Source organism: Bos grunniens, chromosome 27 (genome assembly GCF_055505025.1).
Source record: "Bos grunniens cultivar Pamir isolate PY7600 chromosome 27, Bosgru_T2T1.0, whole genome shotgun sequence".
Lineage (NCBI taxonomy): Eukaryota > Metazoa > Chordata > Mammalia > Artiodactyla > Bovidae > Bos > Bos grunniens.
The window spans coordinates 30,972,844-30,997,528 of record NC_141191.1 but is presented as its reverse complement, the minus strand read 5'-3'; positions in this window follow the sequence as shown (position 1 = coordinate 30,997,528).

The window sequence follows — 24,685 nt, the reverse complement described above, 5'->3', positions numbered from 1 at the left end:
CAGCCTTTCTTCTTTTAATAAAAGCCACAGTCCCTTTCGGCATCTCCAAGAACAACACCTGCCCATCCCCTTCCCCAGGCGCATCTCTCCCTCTCTAGAAAGTTTACTCCTTTCACCAGCAGACAATGGGAGCTCTCAGATGACGCCTTCTGCCCTTTTGCAGAGTAAATTACCATTTTTCGTTCAGGTGGGATTCATGGTTTCCCCAGTTCTCTCTCCCATCCTGGTGATTCTTTCTGCTTTCTTTATGAACTCGTGCCCTTCTCCTGTACCCACCCGCCTCCTTTCTACACACACACACACACACACACATTTGCATATTATGACCTGTATATAAAGACTCAACCAGGCCGCTCAGAAAGGAGCGACCGCAGCTGCCATGTGCCCCGTGAAAGTCATATACTGACTGTAATAGACACGGGGGTCACATTCCAAGCCCCGCCTGGACGCTGAGCACACACACTTTCTCCTGTTACAGTTTTTCTCAGCATCACAGTCCCATGACCCAGCCATAGTCACAGGCAGGGGCTCAGGCTGGTCTGCAGGGAAGGAACCTGGGCTGGGATGGAGTTGGGTGGGGGCGGGGGGGGGGGTGTTGGTGGGGGTGGGGGGGTGGGGGGGGTTGGTAGGGGTGGGGTGGGGGGGTTGGTGGGGGGGGGGTTGGTGTCGGGGGGGGGCGGGGGTAGGTTAGATTCAGGCTCCAGGCAGGAGAGGGAAGCTCCTGGCCCACAGATGTGCACTCATCAGTACTCACGACCTAGAACCACATTGGGGTGCACAGAGAGCAGCGTCTGGACAGTGCCTCCCACAGCCAGGGCTGAGGGCCTGACCTAGAATCCCCCATCGTAAAGACAGCATGTTAACACAGTCAACTAATTCTCATTAGAGAACAAGCTTGGGGTTACCAGAGGGGATGGGTGCCCTTTAATAAGAGGGAACCTCAAGCTTTCTTAAGATTTTCTAACATTATTTCACCTTCTTACTTAATCTATGATATCTAAGTTATTTTATATAGAAAAAAATACTATTTTATATCTATATGCTTTGAAAGATTGTTATTATAAAATGTATTTAATATACCCTTAACAATATATATTCATTTATTCAATAAATATAGATTGAGGTTCTGATGTAAGCCTCATCCTGTGCTAACTCATAAAGATGCATTTTAACTGATCCTCATTTAGTAAATTTGTCATTTAATTTCCCTTAAATTTTTTATACAGAAAAAATATTTGGGGGATGGACATACGCACACTGCTATATATAAGATAGATTACCAGCAAGGACCTACTGTACAGCACAGGAAGCTACAGTCAATATTCTGTGATAACCTATATAGGTTATCATATAGAGAATATGAGAATATGAGAATCCAACAAAAGATAAATTCATGTGGATGGATAACTGAATCACTGTGCTGTACAACTGAAACTGACTCAGCATTGTAAATCAACTGTACTCCAATAAAATTAAAAGAAAAAGTAAAAATATGTCCTGAATAAACAACAAGTTCCCACTGCATAGCACAGGGAACTATATTCAAAATCTGTGATAAACCATTATGGAAAAGAATATAAAAAAGTGTGTGTGTGTGTGTGTGTGTGTGTGTGTGTATTTGAATCACTTTGTTGTATAGCAGAAATTAATACTGTGAAGAAAGCTGAGCACCGAAGAATTGATGCTTTTGAACTGTGGTGTTGGAGAAGACTCTTGAGAGTCCCTTGGACTGCAAGGAGATCCAACCAGTCCATCCTAAAGGAGATCAGTCCTGGGTATTCATTGGAAAGACTGACGCTAAAGCTGAAACTCCAATACTTTGGCCACCTGATGCAAAGAGCTGACTCACTGGAAAAGACCCTGATGCTGGGAGGGATTGGGGGCAAGAGGAGAAGGGAACGACAGAGGATGAGATGGCTGGATGGCATCACCGACTCGGTGGACATGAGTTTGAGTAAACTCTGCAAGTTGGTGAAGGACAGGGAGGCCTGCCATGCTGCGATTCATGGGGTTGCAAAGAGTCAGACAAGACTGAGCAACTGAACTGAACTGAAATCAATGATACTCTGATAAAATTAAAGAATAAAAGTCTGTCCTGGATAAACAACAAGGTCCCAGTGCATAGCACAGGGAACTATATTCAGTATCCTTCGATAAACCACTATGAAAAGAATATAACAAAGTATGTGTGTATATAAATATATATATACATGTAAATGTATAAATCACTTTGTTGTATAGCAGAAATTAATACAACATTGTAAATCAACTATACTTCAATCAAACAATTTTTTAAGTTAAAAAAAGAAAAATATTTTTGTTGTCAAAAATGCTAAAATGGCAACATATCACACTGAAAACTGAATTTATGTCAAAATATGTATTCAGATCAGCCCTGTGTTAAGCTATTAAATACAGGCAGAATCTGCCTACACTCCCTAAACATCTGAATTCATTATTTTGCATTAAAATTTGGAGGGGTTTAATATTTGTATGTTTTATTTCTAATTGTCAAGATGAGAGAACGTGATATTTGCAAGTACCGTTGGCCCTTGAACAGCCCATGGGTTAGAAGCACCAACCCTGCTCAAGTCAAAAATCTGTGTACAATTTATAGTCGGCCCTCTGCGTCCGTGTTTCCTCCATACTATCTGACATTCTGCATCCTCAGATTTAAACAACCCAGGATCTTGCAGTACTGTTGTATTTCGATTTTTAAAAAGTCCAAGTACACGTGGGCCCACACAGTTCAAACCCACGCTGCTGAAGTGTCAACTGTACTTTTCTGCAAATCACACTTTGAGTATGAATTGCATTTATTCCCATTGAATGAAAAGGAAAATTGGTATATACCCACCACTCTATTTTCTCTGTTTAACCTACGTTTTAAGCCAGAGACATTTAATGTATGTCTAAAACATTTGATCAGTAATGGAAGACAACTCAAACTGATGATAAAGATCTACTGGAATGGAATTTGAAGAAATATTTTCAATTTCTACTCCTAACTTGCAATGTTTTAAAATCTGTGTTCCTTACATTTCCTTTCTTCAACCAATGGCACATTCTGGGAATAGAGTGAATGATAATTGAGACTGAAATAGCCAAGGGCATTCAACTAAGGAGTGACCCATTGGCCAAGTGGGGAAAAACATAAGGAACTCATTTAACACACACTCAGAAGACCTCATATTGTCCCCCATTTAAAGGGCAAAGACTGTCCAAATACTATTCTGTGTATTTGCTCATAGAAATTGAAATCTGCTACTGCTGCCGTTAGTGAGGTCACTGGAGAACACCTTTGGAAACCAAGCACCTGGAACACTCTGGACGTGGTAGAACTCACTGGCTCTTTTCAGTCCTTCTATAAATGTTTTGAGCACATCCCCCTACCCAAGAGGTCATCCATTCCATCCAGTAGAATGTGATACTATGGGTCTTGCTTGAAACCTTTTGTTATCTTTCCAGAGATTTGGATATGAAATTCAAATCCCTTTGCAAGAAATTCACAACACAACGCGAGTGCAGTCATTCCACCCGGGCTTTTTGTGGACAGCAGTCTCACATGTAATTCTCTACTTTTGCTGAGATGTGTCCCCCAACTCTCTGTTGGGGTGTTTCCCCTTATTTTTTCATTGTGTTAACACCTCCATATCCTTCTGAAAGTCCAAAGTTCCCTCTTATTAGCAACCTCCCTGATCACAGTAGCTCCTTCCTCCACCCATACAAGCTTCCTTTTCTGAAAATGCATTTACAACACCACTGTAATTCTTGCCTTCCCACTTACAGTAACGACCATGTGATAAGGGATGGCTCCATTCTCATCTTCCCCTCATTTCCACTTAGTTAGGATTTCTGTGGAAAAACCAACCCAAGAATATCAAAGGCTGAGAACCACAGAGATTGTTCTTACTACTTGTTAGAAGGAGGGCCGGCTGTGGCTTCCCTCCTTGTCTCTGGTCAGGGGTTGGGAGAGGGGGGTGGCAGGTCAAAGGAACAGTCCCCACAGGGAACCTACTTATTCCTTGTTAGAACAAGAGAAGTGGGAAAGCAGAAGAAACATTCTGATGGTTCCCAAAGCTTCTCCAGGGAACTGGCACACTGCCCTTTCCAGTCATATTGGCACAATCAAATCATATGCTAAGCCCGACACAAGTGAGGTGAGAAAGCACCCTCCTCCCAAAGTCATGCACGGTAAACTCCATGACAGCAAGCAGAGATGGAGACTCTTCTTACAGGAATGGGGAGAGACAATAATTGGGAACAATAATGCTACAGACCAAGAGCTTCCTTCTTCCATCTTCACCGGTTGGCATTAAGTCTGTTCATGGTTGTCTGGTGTGTTTTTTTTTTTAATTTTGCTGAGGTGGAATTGATTTATAATGTTGTGTTAATTTCTTCTGTACAGCAAAGTGACTCAATTATATGCATAGATGTATACATAAATATAGTCTTTTATCTACATTCTATATTTACATACATATTCTTTTTCATATTCTTTTCCATTATGGTTTGTCACGGGCTATCGAATATAGTTCCCTGAGCCATACAGTAGGATCTTGTTGCTTTTTGTTCAGTCGCTCAGTCGTGTCCAACTCCTTGCGATCCCACAGACTATAACCCGCCAGGCTTCTCTGTCCTCCACTGTCTCCTGGAGTTTGCTCAAACTCAGGTCCATTGAATCAGAGATGCTACTGTTGCTAATCCACCCTATATATAATACATATAATTTGCCTCTGCTAATCCCATACTCCCAGTCCCAGATTTCCTATTTTCCTGTGTTGAGCCCCCAGAGACGTATGTTCTTTCTCCAGTCCCTCTTCAAAACTGCCACTTTGATTTTATTTCATAGGATTGTATTCTTACTTCTCCCCAGACTGGCCGTATGGAAGAATTCAGTGTTCCAGCACCTCCTTTACAGTCTCTACAGCCCTTCTATTCCTGGTAAAGATAAAAGTGAGCAGGACAGCTAGAGAAAGGGCCAACCGTGGGGAACTGAGCAATCTCAAAGAGCCCCCCGACCTCACCCAGAGTCAACACAGTCATAACCTGACTGCCTTTCTTAGCAGATACATGGAATCTTCAAAACCTTTCTGAAGATGAAGTCCCGGCCCCCCGCAACCTTCAGTCTTTTGTCCCAAACCCTAAAATATCAGAACAGTTGGGTTTGGTGTGACACTAACAAAACTGAAGCTTCAGGGTTGTATTATTTTCCTATGTGGCCGGAACAAACGACCACAAACTTGGAAGCTTAAACCAAAGCAGATTTACTCTCTCCCCATTCCGGAGGCCACAAGTCTCAGGTTGGAATCACTGAGCTCACATCACAGGGTCTGCAGGACCACACTTCCTCTGGAAGATAAGAGGATATCTGTTCTTGCCCCTCCCAGTTTCTGGTGGCTTCCAGCACTCCTTGACTAGTGGCCACTTCCCTCCAGTCTCCGCCTCCATGGTCAAATTTCCCTTTGCCTCCCTCTTCTTTTGAAAAAATAACTTTTACTGCCTCATCAATAAGATTTTTTTTTTCATTTGACTGTGCTGGGTCTTGGTTGTGACATGTGAGATCAAGTTCCCTGACCAGGGATCAAACCTGGGTTCCCTGCAGTGGGAGCTCAGAATCTTAACCACTGGACCATCAGAGAAGTCCCTGCCTCCCCCTTATGAAAATACATGGGACTGCATTTAGGGCCCACTCAGATAATCTAGAATAATCTCCCCATCTCACAATCCTTTTTCCATACAAGAGAACAGTTTCTGTGGAATCGATCTTTGGAAGGACCACTTTCAGCCTACCCAAGGGCCCTCACATACACAGGCTGTTCTCCATAACTGGAAGAGAGGATTCCCAGAGGCTCCCCTGGCACCTTGGGTACCTGCTGGAACCCAAGAAGGGGCCCAGTCAAGGAGGACTTGAGAAGCTGAAAGGAACTTTTCTAAATGATCAGCCAAAGACAACTCACTAGGACCATCTGTGCTGGAGGAAATGCTGAAATAATTTTCTATCCATTCTATAGAACATATAGTATCATTCTTGCCATATAAAGAGGCAACTGAACCAGCAAGAGCCAAGCCTGTGAAAATATTTCCAGTCTGTCGTTTAGTTAAATTCATAAACATATCATTTATACTCTGGATTTGTGAATTGTTTCAACAGCAGTTTTGTGATGATCTGGGCTAGATTGTGATTATTATTCTCTGGATGGTCCATAGCATCCTGTCTCCCAGTTAGCCAGCCAAATCTTACTTGAGATGCAGCTGTAAAGGGATTGGCAGATGTAAACAAAGGACCCCAAATCCTCAGGTTAATCACAAGGGGTAAGGTGCAAGTTGGGCATGACTGAATCAAGTGGGAGCCCTCCAAACAGCCCATGATGGTTCACTGAGGCTCAGAACTGCGGGGAATAGAGGGGAAGAACTGGGAAAAGCAGTCCTACATGTCCTGATGCTCAGCTCAGTTCACTCTAGGGACTTCCCTGGCGGTGCAGTGGTTAGGATTTGGCTCCTCCAAAGCAGGGGGATTTGATCCCTAATTAGGGAACTAAGATCCCACATGCTGCACAGCCCAGCTAAAAAACGCAAAAAACAAACAGGCACCTACACGTGGGAAATGAAAAGAAGCGAAATAGTCCTCTGATGGCTGGAAGCTGACTGAGCCAAGACTGGTGAGTTGGACCAGAAGAGAAAGGAGGCTGAGAGAGAACCTCACAAATGAAAGAGGCCAGGAGAATCTCTCTCGGCCCATTTTTCTCATCAGAAACCCTGCTCCATTCTCAAACTGCTTCATCAGCACAAAGCCATCCGCCGAGGACTGGATGAATGCAGTCTGAAAGAAGGTCCTGCAGATCCAAGCCTGACTGCCAAGTGGAAAGCACCCAGTCCCAAGAATGCGTGTGTCCTAATGTGTCCGGAGGCTGGGATGCGGTCGCAGGCATCTGCAGCCCAGATGCAGTCTGGATCTGGATCAGTCTGGATCTGGAAGCAGTCGAATCCCCCCAGTTCTCTGAAGCCCGCAGGAAGCAGGCGGGATGGCAGAGGGTGTGCCCTGTGGCTGCAGCACCTATTCCGACAGATGTCGCTGTGGTTGGATTCTCACCCTGGTCTCTGAAGTCTGGGAAAGAACGGCGCTGCACAAGGACTCTGCTCTCCTGAATGGTATCTACTCTGAGGACATCAGGGATGGGCCGCAGATGCTCTGAATCCGAGCCCTCCGTGGTCCAGTCCACGCCCATTTGCTGCACTTCTCCCAACACCCAGCCCCACCCCGCCTCCTCCAGCAGTAGGGGTGGATGCCTTGGAACCAAATCTAGAATTTCACGACAATTGGAACCTGGATCTCATTTGAAAGACAAAAAGATATCACAATTCCACATGCTTATGACTTCTTCCTTTCCCCAAATTCAATGTCATGAACACAAAATTGGGGGGAAAAAAAAAATACACAGTCGCCAGAAGGAAAACACTGATTCTTGCCACCTTGTGGTAGTTCAAGTGCAGAAAGACAGCAAGGGAAGGGACTTGGAGCAAAGGTCATCTTTCAGTTCAGTTCAGTCGCTCAGTCGTGTCCAACTCTTTGCGACCCCATGGACTGCAGCACACCAGGCTTCCCTGTCCATTGCCAACTCCCGGAGTTTACCCAAACTCATGTCCATTGAGTCGGTGATGCCATCCAACCATCTCATCCTCTATCGTCCCCTTCTCCTCCTGCCTTCAATCTTTCCCAGCATCAGGGTCTTTTCAAATGAGTAAGTTCTTAGCATTAGGTGGCCAAAGTATTGGAGTTTCAGCTTCACCATCCGTCCTTCCAATGAATATTCAGGACTGATTTCCTTTAGGATGGACGGGTTGGATCTCCTTACAGTCCAAGGGACTCTCAAGAGTCTTCTCCAACACCACAGTTCAGAAGCATCATCAGTCATCTTAGAAGGAGGAAAAACGCAGTCTTGCGTTTTCAGAATCTTGCCACCAGGTGGCGTGTGGCGAGCTTTTGAAAAAAGAAAAATGAACGATTTTGCATAAGCGGCATGTATTTTCTTCCAAGTGCAAATAGGAACTTTGCTTTCTAGGAATGTGAGACTAAGCCCAGAAGAAAGGAATTTGAATTCAGGTCCAAGATTATGGAAGCTTTTTTTTTTGGCCAGACTTCTGCCTTCTGTTTGCTCTCTGGAACTGTCAGCGCTGAATCGGAATCAGTGGTTATAACTGATCCTTCCTGATCAATAAATGGTTACATTTTTCAGTGATAAGTCACCTGTGTTCTCCATGACCTTGAATGTGGGTAGTGGAAACTACTGTCCACTCTTAAGAGATGAAAGGGTACTGCTTTTCATGTGTCCAGAATATTCATGCTTCAAACAGAAAGCTTTGGCCAGAACTGTGACTTGTACCCTGCCATGTAAAAAAAGCATTAAGGTTGCCTTGCATTGTAAGATGTTTAAAAATTTACAGAACAAGAAGGGACACTGGAGTCAGAAGTCCTGAATATCCTTTCAGGTTCTAACTCTTAAAACTGTGCAACTTTGGTCAAGTCACAAGATATAAAAGCCTCAGTTTCAATAGGAATTTGCTTATTCTAGGCACCTAATATGATGGAATGATGATACTCATTTTTGTTTGGTAAACCAGGTGAGAAAATGTTTGTGAATCCCCAAGATCTAAGATGCTCAACTTCACTAGTCATCAGGGAATGCCAATCAGAATCTCAGTAAGATACTGCTTTACACTTATTGCAAGTGAAAGTTGCTCAGTCGTGTCCGACTCTTTGCGACCCCGTGGACCATACAGCCCATGGAAATCTCCAGGCCAGAAACTGGAGTGGGTAGCCGTTCCCTTTTCCAGGGCATCTTCCCAAGCCAGGGATAGAACCCAGGCCTCCTACATTGCAGGTGGACTCTTTACCAGCTGAGCCACAAGGGAAGCCAATCAAAATCACAGTAAGATACTGCTTGACACCTACTGACACCTATTAGGATGGCAATTTTATATATATATATATATATATATATATATACACACATATACATATATAAAACAGAAAAATAACAAATGTTGGTGAGGATGGAGAGAAATTTTAATCTTTGGGCATTGCTGGTGGGAGTGTAGAATTGGGTGACTGTTGTGGAAAACACTCTGGCAGTTCCTCAGAAAGCAAGACATAGAATTATCATTTAATTCAGTCATTTCTACTCCTCAAAGAAATTGAAAGCAGGAATTCAAAGAGACACTTGCACATGAATGTTCACCAGCATTATTCACAATCAGCAAAAGATGGAGGCAACCCAAGTGTCCACCAGCAGGTGAATGGATAAACAGAATGTGGTGAATTCCTACAATGGAATATTATTCAGCCATTAAAAAGGAATGGAGTTGGGTTGTGTCATAGCAGAAATGAACTTTGAAAACATTATGTTGGGTGAAACAAGCCAGTCAGGCACAAAAGGACAAATATTGTATGGTTCCATTATATGAGGTGCCCAGAATAAGCAAATCCCTGGAGACAGAAGGTAGATTAGAGGTTACCAGAGGCTGAGGAAGGAGAAACGGGAAATTATTGCTTGATTATTACAGAGTTTCTATTTGAGGGTAACAAAAAAGTTTTGGAAATAGATACTGGTGATGGCTGCATAACATTGAATGTAATTAATGCCACTCAATTTTACACTTAAAATGGTTAAAATTTTACACGAAAAATTGTTTATATATATTATATATATATATTTACCACAATAAAGAAAGTTTTAAAATAATAATTGGGTGAACTTGGGCCAATTTAGCATTCAAAATCAAGAAAAGAGTTGGGGATGGGAACTGGTTACCCTAAAGCAAGTTTTCTGAGAGAGAAGCTGCCGTTCCCTTTATGACCTAGCCTCAGAAGTCATACACAGTCACTTTTACTGCATTCTTTTCTGAAAAGTTGGTAAATACAGACCACATCCAAGGAGAGGATAAATATCAAAAAATAAACAAAAAACAAAAGGAAAAATATCAAAAATTTTTATGGATAGCTAAAAAAATGTTTGGCTATATTTTAGTACCACCGCACCTATCAACTCAAGAAAGAATTAATTTAAAAACACAAACCGCTTCCTTCCACTTGGTGAGGATCTTTCCTTTCTCAGTGAAGTGCTCCGAGCAGTCCTAGGTCCTGAGACATTCCCAACATCAGTTATGCTTGACTTTAACAACGTTTATGATCGGCGTGAGCCCTTTCTCAGCTAGAGGGAAGTGCAAACAGCATTCCTGGCTCAGATGGCCCCGAGTTGAATGTAAGTGGGAAATAAGTAACCGGGTATTACCATGCAGTGTGATGGGTACCATGACAGAACTGTGCTTCTGGGGGCTACAAAAGCACATAAAAGAGATAACTACACCAGATTGGATAGTAAGAAGACAGAGAAAAATACTTACTGAGTGAGCTCACCTTGGAGTCAGGTTTTAAATGATGAGTAGCTACTGCCAAGTAAAAAAGCAGGGAAAATAGGCTAAGAGATCCCAGACTCTGTCAATGGAATGAAGATGGGGGCGGCGGGGAACAGATATTTTGGAACTTGCACATGATTCCTTGGAACTGGTATACAATAGGATTCAGAGTGTAAAACATTCAGATAGACAGGGGCTGGTTTTTTATTTGTTTGTTTGTAGATTTTTCACTAAAGCTGGTGGGAAATGAGAAACCACTTTAAGCAAGGGAGACAAATTAAATGTGCACTTAAAGTCACTCCCGGGCAGTCCAGTAGTTAAGCCTCCACACTTCCACTGCAGGGGGCACAGGTTCGATCCCTGGTTAGGGAACTAAGATCTTTTATATGGCGTGGTGTAGCCAAAAAAAAGGTGGGGGACACTACTCAATTAGCAATGTAGAAATATATTTGAAGTTACAGGGAAGGAAAATTTGCCACTCAACTTGCCTCTTCAGCATGTAGATTAATTCAAGCTGAAAACAATCAAGGCCCTCAACAACAACAACAAAAAATTAATCAATAGAAAGAAAGAAATGGGAAATTTTAATCAAACACACCTGAGGATTGTAACCAGGGAGACAGTCTTTCAGAAAGCTCTGAGGACTGTTTCATCCATCGGAGGTCAAAGCACAGTTTTGGAGACAAAGGGCTCTGTGTCAAATGGCACCGTGACAGTTTACACGATCCATAGCTGGAGGTGCAAGGCAAGAGTGCGTCATCACAGCCTCTCACAAGATTCAGGAAGGCTGTTATCTCCTAAGGAGGTCTGATCGATGCAGGGAGGAGGCCCCAACAAGCAGAGAAAATGTTTATGTTTAAATTCTTCTTACCTTGCCATAAAATATGAACTTTATTTCATCAGCCCAAATGACTCAGGAATAAACTTTGACCTTCCCTCTTAGCTGCTTAAAGAATTTAAATAGAGGGTCTGTTCCTTGACTTAAGTAATCACCAGAGACATCGGCAAAGAATATGGACAAAGTGTGGTGGGGTAAACCCCTAGAGATCAGAGTCCACTCTGGGTCTCACCATCACTACAAGCCCAGCAAACATTTATTTACCAAACATCAGCTTTCCCATCTCCATGTGAATCACCTTCCTCCCTTTTGAAGTCCCAAACCACTACCCCCAACAGCCTCTTTTGTCTTTGGTTGTAGATGGTATTTAAGGTGAGAGCTTGGGCCATTTTACTGAGTTACTCAGTTTCCCTGGATCTCTCACATATATACATGTTACTCAGCTTTTGTGTGACCTTCTCCTGTTTGCCTCATGTCCATTTAATTCTTGGACCAGTCAGAGCATCTGGAAGAGTGGAGAAAAGTTTCTTCCTCCCCAACAGGATAAAGTAGAAGGCATTAGAGCTGTGTGGGGGCTGTTGGAGTCCAAGTAAGAAATAAGGGGGACCCACCCACAGAGTGACTGTGATGGCAGACAGCAGAGGCGATTTGAAAGATTAACAATACAGAAGTGATGTAATTTGGTGACCCGTTGAGTCAGGTGGGGATGGGACAAGAACCAAGACAGCCTGCTGCTAAGTCGCTTCAGTCGTGTCTGACTCTGTGCGACCTCATAGACGGCAGCCCACCAGGTTGCCCCGTCCCTGGGATTCTCCAGGCAAGAACGCTGGAGTGGGTTGCCATTTCTTTCTCCAATGCATGAAAGTGAAAAGTGAAAGTGAAGTCGCTCTGTCGTGTCCGACTCTAGCAACCCCATGGACTGCAGCCTACCAGGCTCCTCCATCCATGGGATTTTCCAGGCAAAAGTACTGGAGTGGGGTGCCATTGCCTTTTAGGATTAGGGACCAAAAGGTAGCCTCATACTAATAAGACAGGAAATAGAGCAGGAAGAGAGGGAAAAAGGAAGAAATTAGTTTGGTTTGGAGTATATCGGGTTTGATTGCTTCTAAGATAAACACTAATTTGAAAAAGTCCCTCATTAGTTTGGGCTCACTGGGCAGAGACTAATTTGGTTTAATAGAAAACTAAATTATGGACTTTATGTGAAAAGTTATGATTGTGTTTTCATCGGTTTTGCTTTATTTTCTTATGATGATGATTTTTTAATTTTGCTTTATTTTGTTTTTATTTCAACTATCTCCAATTTGACCTGCCCTATGGAATCTTCTTTTGTAAACATGTAAGAATTTTAGAATTGTTTGGATTGAAATGGTTATTTCCAAAATGCTCGAAGGTAGTAGAAAACTTCTTTTCCTGCATATTTCTTAAAATATCTCTTTCTAATTGGTTACACAATGATGCATCCACATAGTAAAGTACTGTGCAGCCATTTTAAATGATTTGTATTTTTTAAAAATATTTAATGAATGAAGAAATAATCATGAAAACACCCTCAAGAAAAAAAGAGCCATTTACAAAATAATAGATGTGATATGATTCTACTTTTCATAAAAATATCTGTGTACCTATACACAGGGAGAACGTAGAATGCAAACCAGTAAAATATTATTCAACCTATCTCTGAGAGTTGGGATTTTGGACTGATTTTTTATTTTATTATTGTGCCTTTATGAATTTGCCAAATTCAAGGTGATAAATATTTACTATACTAGAGTTTAAAAATTAATATCATTTCCCAAATGTTTGGTCTTATAAATTTATTCTATCCTTACAGTGGCAAACCTTAGAACAAAATAAATTCACTTAATCAGCAGAAGTTACCTTTGGATGACGGGAATAAGAATAATACATTTTATTTATAGTCTTTTGCACTTATTTCCCCATAATGAAAAAGTTAATAATTGCAAACAAGTTTTTTAGAGGAAATAGTTCTATTTCCTTTCTGTCTCACAAAAGCTTGTTGTCAGGAAAGAATCTGATGTTGTTCGGTGTGAATTTGACACTTCTGCCCCAGAGATATTTGCGTTCCCATTATGTTCTCTAATCAAGAAGAAATCCAGAGTTCTATAAAGTTTAGATGTCATGTAGCTTTGCTAACCTACCTCCCCACCAGATTTTCAAAAAACCGTTTTATCCTCAAAGGAGATCTTCTCTTCACAAAGTGGCCCTCTGCTTTGAGGGACTAATAGTTCTGTGTCCGTGGCTTTCCCTTTTGTTCACAGTTCCTTTCTATGTTGACTCTTTTGTGTTCAGTCTGCGATTCCTTGGCTGGTAAAGCCTGTTGGCTGCATGGAGCTACTTATAAGAAAAACCAGAGCAGTCTCCAGTGGTTGAAGAGGTGAATTCCTCCCAGATCTTTTTTCTTTCTCCCAACCCCAAACCCTGCTTTTTGCTTTTTTTTAGTCCCAGTTTCTTTACCCTCTCCCAGATTTTCTGAGGCAACCCAACTACAAGTCTCCTGATCTGTGATGCCCTAGGTTTGTCAGATCATACATTCTGATTCTTGGTTCAGAAAATGTGGTCCCCATGGAAGACCTCCTTCAGTGATTCCTAAATCTGTTTGTGCTTCTTTGTGCCCACTTAAATGAGAGAAGACACACACACACATACACATGAAACATAAATAAAGGAATTAATGAACCGATCAATTCTCTACAGGTTCAATGCCTGGATGGGAGGGGAGTTTGGGGGAGAATAGATACATGTATGCGTCTGGCTCAGTCCCTTTGCTATCTACCTGAAACTATCCCAACATTGTTTATTGGCTATACTCAATATAAAATGAAAAGTTAATTTTAAAATAAATTAGTTCTCTATGGGGGACGGGCAAGTACCTGCTTGACTCAGGGTGGAATAATAATGATGTCTACTTGCTGAGCGCTTACTGTGAACGGATGCTAAGTAAGTGCTTTGCTGAGCTTTATCTCATTCAATCCTTACAACCAGCAAGTCGCAGTATAAATGAGCAAACTGAGACTTAGAAACTTTGAACTTGTCCACATCCCTGAGGCAGAAAGCCAGGATGCACCCTGGGTGTCTGAGGAGTCTGGAAAAGGCTTCTTGTGCCTCACGATTCAACTTGAAAATAATCCCTTCAAAACCTGAGGGCAGAGACCAACTTTGGTCCAGGGAGAATATATGGGGTTAAGGGGACTCGGACAGTTTTAGTCAAAAACATTGCTTTAAAACATTAAGATTAAAAAAAAAAAAAAAAACTTTTAAAACGCCTGTTAAGTCTTTGGTTCTTTGTTAATCTATTACATTCAGAGGGGTAAATCGTTATTTCCTATATATGTTTTAAATAATGCTGAGTGGCATCTTTAAAAAAAGAACCCCTTCGATTTGCATCTCACTGTGTGTGTATGTGTTTGTCTGTGGGTGGTATCTGTGTGGTATCTGTGAGCCTCACAATAGCTCTATGAGGTCAACAGAGATTGAAGGCGATATTCACCTGCACCTACAGGTCCACAGGCTCCACAGGATTAAGTGATTTGCACAGACAGCAGGAAAAGCCCTTCGAATTGGAACCAGTATTCAAACCCTGCATCCCTTTATTTACTCCTGCTCGACTATGCTCTGAAAGGCCCCACTGGACACAGAACCTTTCCTTCCGTCATGAGGAACAAGTCCTTGATGCCAGCTAAAGCAGAAGGAAGTGACTCAGTGTGAATTGCTGAGCTTTCTAGAGGGCCAAAGGCCAGTCTACTTCCCTCTCACCGATTTTCACACCTTCCTCTTTTTGCTAACCCCCTTTTCCTCCTCTGTTCCCCCCAATTGCCCCAATTGCTTTTAAACCATTTGGGAGAGTCCATATATGGCTGCCTTCCAAGGTCTACACAGAAGCTGTAGCCACCTGGGCACATTCCCAAGCAGAATATTCTACCTACATAAGTTATACCAATGTAGGTGTGGGGAGAAGAGAAAAACCGGGTTCATTTTTCTCAACCGCATAAGAGAAGCACTGAGGTTTCATGACCTCCTTCAGCTGTTCATCCAACACAGTCCATTGCAAAATGTCTTGTCTTCCTAGAAATAACAGCTGAATTTTCCCTTTGAGTGACAACACAAGAATACCGTGATCCATCTAACAATAGCTAACATTTATTCAAAGCTTGCCACATGCCAGATACTGTTTTAATTTCTTTACAGACATGAATTCGTTCATCATTATCAACTCATTCCTTCAGTTATTTTGCAATGCTGTGAAACAGCCATGCCCAAGAGGCTGTTGAAGTATGGGGGACAATTTGTTTCTGCCTTTTAATTCTCAGATTTGTCCCTTTTCCTGTATCTCTGTTTAAGTTATTAAGTAGCACCACTCTAGATTTCTGATTTGCTTTTTTTTAATTCCCTGTGGATTTAGAAGTATATGCCAATCATATTGGAATTATATCCAGAGAAAGGTAAACTTGCTTGATAAAGGCATAAAAGTAAATATATTAACAGTAATGCAGGTTCAGTTCAGTTCAGTTCAGTTGCTCAGTCGTGTCCGACTCTTTGAGACCCCATGAACTGCAGCACATCAGGCCTCCCTGTCCATCACCAACTCCCAGAGTCCACCCAAACTCACGTCCATAGAGTCAGTGATGCCATCCAGCCATCTCATCCTCTGTCGTCCCCTTCTCCTCCTGCCCCCAATCCCTCCCAGCATCACAGTCTTTTCCAATGAGTCAACTCTTTGCATGAGGTGGCCAAAGTACTGGAGTTTCAGCTTTAGCATCAGTCCTTCCAATGAACACCCAGGGCTGATCTCCTTCAGAATGGACTGGTTGGATCTCCTTATAGTCCAAGGGACTCTCAAGAGTCTTCTCCAACACCACAGTTCAAAAGCATCAATTCTTCGGCACTCAGCTTTCTTCACAGTCCAACTCTCACATCCATACATGACTACTGGAAAAACCATAGCCTTGACCAGACGGACCTTTGTTGGCAAAGTAATGTCTCTGCTTTTGAATATGCTATCTAGGTTGGTCATAACTTTCCTTCCAAGGAGTAAGCATCTTTTAATTTCATGGCTGCAATCACCATCTGCAGTGATCTTGGAGCCCAAAAATTAAAGTCTGACACTGTTTCCACTGTTTCCCCATCTATTTCCCATGAAGTGATGGGACCAGATGCCATGATCTTCATTTTCTGAATGTTGAGCTTTAAGCCAACTTTTTCACTCTCCTCTTTCACTTTCATCAAGAGGTACGTAGACAAAAATATACTCAGTATAACTATTTCATTCATTTTAGGCACCAGAGCCCTTATTTTTAACTTTTTTTGTAGAAATAATTTCAAATTTATAGAAAACTCACAAGAATAGTATAAAAAAATTTTATACATGCTTCATCAAGTTTTCACTAATTCTAGCTGGAATTCCCAGTGAATTCACTGAATATAATTTCTCAGGATCACTGGTAAAGACTGTGGCATTATAAGTGTGTAGTCTGTCATACAGTAAACCTCCCAACTTTCCTCCCCCCATGGATAATTAAGATTCAGCTAAATTAATTTCTGTTATCTTTCCTGAACCTGCCATCAGAAGTACAGAAATCATTAAAAATGTCACTGAGATGATCAACGTGATGTACTATAGAAGTTAACTTTTAGGCCATTTTAGGTGGAAGAAAATTAATCCTGGCTTAAAACTATACTATTCACTTATTCATTACAAGTATTTATTGCTGGCAACATTTGGTAACAGACACACATGATTAGAAGTCCCTTTTTACCTACTTGTACCGTACTCTTGCCTGGAGAATCCCAGGGACGGGGCAGCCTGATGGGCTGCTGTCTATGGGGTCGCACAGAGTCGGACACGACTGAAGCGACTTAGCAGCAGCAGCAGCATGCTGTAATATGGAAGCACATATTAAGCACATCCTTGACCTCATCAAGGATGGAGGATTCTTCAATAAACTGAAAGAAAAAAAAAAAAAACCTCTGAATTTCCCTCCAATCTTCCCTCCTGCAGCCAAACTACAGATCATTTAAGATTTTTTTTTTTCGGTGATTATACTTCATCTCTGGAATCTGTGTTGCTAAAATGAGTAAAGAAGATTGACAGGTAAGCATTGTCCCCTGCACACAACAGACTTTCAATGTTCAAGCTAATACTGAATTAAACACCAGGCTGATTTAAATTAAATGCTGACTTAAACACCAGGAGGGTTTGACCACTGGTGAGAAAAATGTCAAGATGATCCTCCTCATTGTGTCTCTCAACCACATTCCCCTTCATTCAGCCCAGCACTGGGCATAGCTTTTAAATTTGTATGTATTCATTTATTCATTCAATATTTAGATTGCCAGTCCATTTTCAGAGTGTGGGACTAACAGATACAAACTACTCTACATAAAATAGATAAGCAATAAGGATTTACTATGTAGCACAGGAAATTATACCCAATATCTTATAATAACCTATAATGGAATATAATCTGCAAAAAGCATTTTTTTAATTTTAAATTGAAACAGAAAAAAAACCACTGTGTTGTGACAATAAATGATGATTTGAGTACATACTAAAATCATTTTCACCTATCCAGCTGAAAATACATTAAAATGTTTAATAAAATTATACTTGAAAAGTATAGTGTCATTCCTAATGTTATGATTTACCCAGTGCCATGTATGAATATTCTCATCAAAATGTTTAAAGACTACCTGCAGCTTCTGACAGAATTCTAAGTTTATAGAAAATATAGGAATAAAGGAAAAATTTGAATGATACTATGATAAAAGCAAGTCTAGTATGTGGGACATCCTTTAAGACAGTCGTGACCCTATGGACCACCAGGCTCCTCTGTCCATGGGATTTCCCAGGCAAGAATACTGGAATGGGCTGCCACACACTCTTCCAGGGGATTTTTCTGTCCCAGGGATCAAACCCTCCTCTCCTGCATTGCAGGCAGATTCTTTACTGCTGAGCCAAAGGGAAGCCCAAAGAGCATAATAAACAAAAGGAATCCATGAACCTTAGTTGGGCCACTGGTTAAACAAATAAGCTATTAAAATTTCTCCTCAGTTGGAGAAAATTGAATACAGACTGTGTATTAAGAAATATTAAAATAGCATCAAACTCACCAGGTCTCATAATAGCACTGTGGTTATATGTGAGAGTGTCCTTACTTTTAGGGGATATATGCTAAAGTATCTGAGTTGAAAGTATTTTGCAGGTCCGTACATTAGCGATATAAATGTAAACATATGATTATCCATAAATACTTTATATATTATCTACATAACTATATATAATAGGAACAGGAAATAAAACACATACATATTTATATAAATATATGTTTATAATATATACATACAAAAACAAGTAGAAAAGGTAGAAGTGGCAATATGTTCACAATTGTTCGATTTAAATGGTGGATGAATAGTATTATTTCATTGTACTTCTCTTTCTTTCTTGTTTTTAATGAGTAAGTTGCCTAAGACCACAACTGATAACAGACAGACTGCTGCTGCTGCTAAGTCACTGGGATTGAAACTATGACAGCACGCTTCCTTTTTCTTTATTTTTTAACAATACTATTTTATTTAATTTATTTTTTGGCCATGACATGTGGCATGTGGGATATTAGTTCCCCCACCAGGGATCGAACCCATGTCCCCTGAAGTGGAAGTGTGGAGTCTTAACCACTGGACTGCCAGGGAAGTCCCTCATTTTCAAATTTTCTGTAAGTCTGCAGTTTTTTCAGCATAAAATGTTGATGAGAAAAATAAAAAAGGAAACCTTGACCTACCAGAAACTAGAAGGGTGGCACAAAGTAGCTGAAACAGAAGCTCCCACGGGGTACCGAGACGAGATTTGGACCCCACGAGCTGAGTTTTCAGCATCTGAGCAGAGACAAGAGCTGAGAGAGAGGCGTGGTAGAGAGCCAGGAGCGGGGAGTAAACTTCCTACCAATAAACAGAACCCACCACCTCACGTCTGAAGCCAGAGTGATCCCCTGACCCCTGGCTGTTGCCATCAACAGGAGGATCCACACGAGACAAGAGCCCTGAGTTCTCATAACACGTTGGTCCTGGACTCAGATGTGAACTGTCTTCTGAAAACAAAACCCTGAGACAGGGTTTTGACTCAACTGAACTAAGCTACCATTCCACAGTTCGATGAGCTAAAACCCACTGTCCAGGATTTGTAATAATGTCAGGAGACTATTCATTGCAGCACTATTTATGGTAAAAAAGAGATTGAAAACCAACCATATGTCCATCAACAGACCGTTGGTTGAATATCCTGTGGTATCACTACACAGTAAAATGAGGAGGTTATATTTTAAAAGGGAGCCATAATATAACCTAATGTTAGAAGAGATATTCCATCACTTCTGCTGTATTCTATGTACTTTGGAGAGATGTACTAAGTACATCTATGTACTAAGTCCAGTCTACACTGAATGGCTCAGGAAGATCTCCTGGAAAAAGGAATGTCAACCCACTCCAGTATTCTTGCCTGGAGAATCCCATGGACAGAAGAGCCTGAAGGGCTACAGTCCATGGGGTTGCAAAGAGTCAGACACGACTGAACAACTAACAGTTACTCTAATAAGCAATAAACTCAGTTTTGGGAAACCAAGAAGTTATTTGGATACTAATTTGGAAGCCAGCAGTCTATAAGGACAAAGAGAAAAAGTTAAAGCCAACAAAGAGAAAGGGCAGATTACAATAAAGGAATGGCAAGAACACTGGAGAAAAAAGACTTTTCATCAGCAAAAATAAATGCTGAAAGACAACAAAGTAATATCTTTAATGTGCTGAAGAAACATAATTGGGAACCTAAATTTCTAAAGTCAAGCAAAATATCATTTACAAATCAAGGCAAATTAGAAATTTTTTGACATTCAAGCACTTAGAAATTTACTACTAACCATCTCTTACAAAAAGAACTACTAAATGAGAAACAACAACAAAAAAAGAATCTAGAAAAGATGAACAGGATAAAGAAGCAAGAGTTGGCAAAAGAATTAAATATGCTGGTAAATCTAGATAAATATTGCATGTGAAAAAAACGAGAATATCAATCATTTTTTGTGTGTTTTCAAAAGCCAGCTGGTATTCCCAGTTAAAGATAGCATATTAAAAACAAGCATTTAATTCTGCTTCTTCCTGAAACCCTGCAAAATTGACGGTTGAAAGATTTCTTTAAAGAAAAAAAAAAACATAAAACCCACCAGAATGAAAAGAACAGGAACTATTTCAGCAGTGACAAAATATTGGATGCTGAAGAGCAGAAGGCAAGTCTGTTGGGGAATATTGGTGATCAATCTGATTTACACATCAGAGCAACCAAAAGGCCAAGGAACAGCAACTCCATATATCTCTGGAAGATGAATTAAAAGCATAGAATGGATTGGAAGTCTTTTTAAGTTAAACTCCACAGACCTCATATCACTGAAGTCCAGGCAACTGTGCCTTCCCAGAAGAAGTCAAGCTTATTCTTTAAAGTAAAACAGAGGGTCTCTTGACTACGCAGGTATCAGGCACATTTGAGCATGGCGGTAGCATACTAAGAACAGATGATGCCCAGGAAACAGCGGATCTAGTTCCCAGCATGAGAATAAAGGAGATCAGTCCCAGAGGAACAGCCCTTCCCTAGTGTTGAGAGCAGCCTAACCAGATGGGGATCCACCAGAAGTCTCCAGAAGACACTTATAGGACTTCCCTGGGGGCACAGTGGTTAAGGATCCACCTGCCAATGCAGGCGGGACAGGGGTTTGATCCCTGGTCCGGGAAGATCCCACATGCTGCAGAGCAGCTAAGCCCCTGAGCCACAGTTACTGAAGCCCAAGTGCCTAGAGCCTGTGTTCTCCAAGAGAAGCCTCCGCAATGAGAAGCCCTCACACCACACTGCTCTGCCACATCTAGAGGAAGCCTGCAGGCAGCAACAAAGACCCAGCATGGTCAAAAATAAAATTAAATAAATAAACGATTTTAAAAAGAAGAAAAGACTTATGGAAACAAATACTACTGAGAAAATAACTGATATGCTTACTGACAAGAAATTTAGGCACTTGGAGAAAAGTATGAAGCCAAACTAGTGAGATATCCATTGAAAATTAAGCAACAAAACAAAAAAATAATTATTAACTGAAGGGAAAACAAAGTGATGCAAGAAAAAAAGCAATCATAGCAGACAACGTGGTTCAACTGTGAATAATAATTATTTAGTTCTAATATCTTAAATACTGATTATTTATATAACAAAATTATGATATAGCTGTATATATAAAAGTGCATAAAGAGGGAGTGTGTGTGTGTATATATATGTGTGTATATATATATATATATATATATAGGGGGAATGAAATAGCAGAGAAATAAACCCTCAACATACATAGTAAGAAATTAATAGATAATGCCTAAAACTGGAAAATCAATAAATAGCAATATAAACATAATGAGAGATACAAAAAATTTAATACTTGAAATTGTTTAGGGTGTTTTCCTTAGGATATGGATGGCGGACAATAAGCAGGAGGTTGCTATTTTTGTATAAGTATTGCAGAGTGTGTTGATTCTTTAAATTATGTGCCTTATGTGATTGCTGACTAAAACAAACAAATGTTTTAAAGCTGTATTCAAAGTAGTCGATAATAATAATAAAGAAGATAGGAGAGAAAATGTTTATAAGGGAAATTAAAATCAAAATCCTTGTGTTATTCAGGGAGGGCATAAAAGTACCAATTAAATTTAGACATTAACTTTCAAATCCACTGAGCTCAATAACGTGGATAATGAACACTAGATAAATTTGCCCAAAGAAAGAAAAGGGGTAAAGAAGAAAGAGAAAGCACAAGAGTTAGAAAACACAAAATAAGATGGTGGAAATCATTTTTTAAATACTATAAATATATAAACAAACAAAAAATTAAAAATAATACAAAACACAATAAATATAAAAAGAGTCATTGATTAAAATAGTTTAATTTTTAATCTAGCTAAAGACAATTTATGAGTTAAATTCAAACAGAAGAATTACATGTAAAGATATATTATTCCAAAAAAAGATAGATTTTTTTAACTCTTAGAGAAACTGCTTATTGACTAAAACATTTTAAAAATAATAACAATGAATTTTTAAAACCTTGTGAATTCTGTGTACCTAATAATACAGACTGATACTATCCCCCCATAAAACTGACAGAATTAGAAAAAGAAATTAAGAAACCCACAAACACGTGGCGGAAAATCATAGTAAACGATTTTTTTACTAAAAATTCCCTCCCTCAAAAGCTGGTAAAGGGGCTTCCCTGATGGTCCAGTGGTTAAGACTCTTGCCTTCCAATACAGGGAGCATGGGTTCAGTCCCTAGTGGGGGAAGTAAGGTCCCACATGCCTTGGGGTGGGGCCAAAAATTAAAAAAACAAAGCAGCTGGTAAAAACAAGAGAGGAAATTAAGAATTTAGAATATTTAAAAGCTTATATAGAAAGGAAATAAAGAAACCTGTGATCCCAAGCAGAGATTGAATATTCTCTTCAAGCACTAGCGGGACATTCATTTCCAGTAAGGAAGTCTGGACTGATTTCACAGAACTGACACTTTAATTCACACTGATGGTAGAAAACGCAGGAAATGTAGACAGTTTAAAGCGCAAGACAAAAGTTATCTATAGTCTCACTCTGAGTTCAACTCTCGCTCTTCGGCATATTTTCAGTCTTTTTCGAAATGTGCTTTCATACATGCTTTTCTTTTTCTGTTTTCTTCTTTTCTTGGTAATAGTGATGTTTACTGTGTATTCCTTTTATATCGTTTTGTTCGCAACTAACTTTTCACTTTCATGCATTGGAGAAGGAAATGGCAACCCACTCCAGTGTTCTTGCCTGGAGAATCCCAGGGACGGGGAAGCCTGGTGGGCTTCCGTGTATGGGGTCGCACAGAGTCGGACACGACTGAAGTGACTTAGCAGTAGCAGTAATGATGCCGTAATTTACCGCTCTAGAACCTACCAGTCTCCCCAGAGTTTCTTTTCATCACAAAATCAGGCTAATGGAAAGCACATCCACTCTACGGGATAAATGTGTGGTTCTTAGAAAAAGGGACTATTCATACTGATAAGATGTGTCCACCTCTAGGTAAGTCAGCGAACCGGGCTACAGAACACTTTGGAGGACCGACGGAGAAGGAAGGTTTTAGAGTTGAAGCAAAAACCAGATTCTCACGACCCCTAAAGGACCTACTTACTAGCCCTCCTCCCCAGTTCAGAGCCAGCAGCAGCCCCGGGGCGGGGGAAACCAGCAGGTTCATCCCTGGTTGACGCCTGGAAGAACCGACACGCAGATCACACGCAGGGACCTGGGGAAGACGGGGTGCCAGATGGGGGCGGAGGAAGATGCCAAAGCATGAAGGGGGCTGGGAGGATGGAGATCTGGAAGGATAAGCCAGCATCATCCGTACGGGGCATCCTCAAAGCCAGCATCCATATGGGGCATCTTTCCTCCATTCCGTTCTTTGCCCCGCCTCCCCTCACCACACCCCCATCGCTAAATGCAGTCATACCTGTCGGTGCTCTGTGGCCTGAATCTGTCCACGAAAGGGGCCGTTTAAACCTGCAGCCGAGCTCGGGGTGGACCAGCCGGGGACCGACAGGCGTGGCAGTGCGGAGGGCGTGATTGGGGGAAGCCAGGTCCGTCTCGACCTGCATTTCTCTACTTACGGCAAAGGATTACAGGGCGTCGGGTGACCCCCCGGGGGACTAAAGGCCGCCTCCCCCACCCTCCAAAGCCTGCAGAGCCTGCCACCAGGGAGCCACGCCCTCTGAGGGACCAGTGGGGGTGGGGTGCTTGAGAATGCCGTGCTCTGGCTTCCAGCGGGTAATTGCTGTAAGTTCTGCTACATTCTTGGCACAAAATAGGGCTTGATACACTAACTATTGGGCTTCCCAGATGGCCCTAGTGGTAAAGAACCTGCCCGCAAAGCGGGAGACTTGCTCTCTGTCCCTAAGTAGGGAAGATCCCCTGGAGGAAGGCATGGCAACCCACTCCAATCGTCTTGCCTGGAAAATCCCATGGACAGAAGAGCCTGGTGGGTTTCACAGTCCACGGGGTCGCAAAGAGTCAGACATGACTGAAGTGACAGCACGCACGCACGCTATTACCATGATTTTTCCTTATGCTACAGTGCTCTGGGGCCCAGGTTTTGGTTTTAAGCAGTTCTAGGTTTAAAACCATGCCCAGATCCCAATGATTAGTTATTTGGCTGCTTCGGAATGGGTTTACCACCACAGAACCTATTTCCTCAACTAGGAAATGGAATTAATAATATCTACTTTATGGGATTAAATTAGCTAACAGATGGAAAGCATTTATCCCAGTAGCACAGAGTACATAGTTAAACCGTAGCAGTTAGAACTACCGTTTAACGTGTATTTCCTA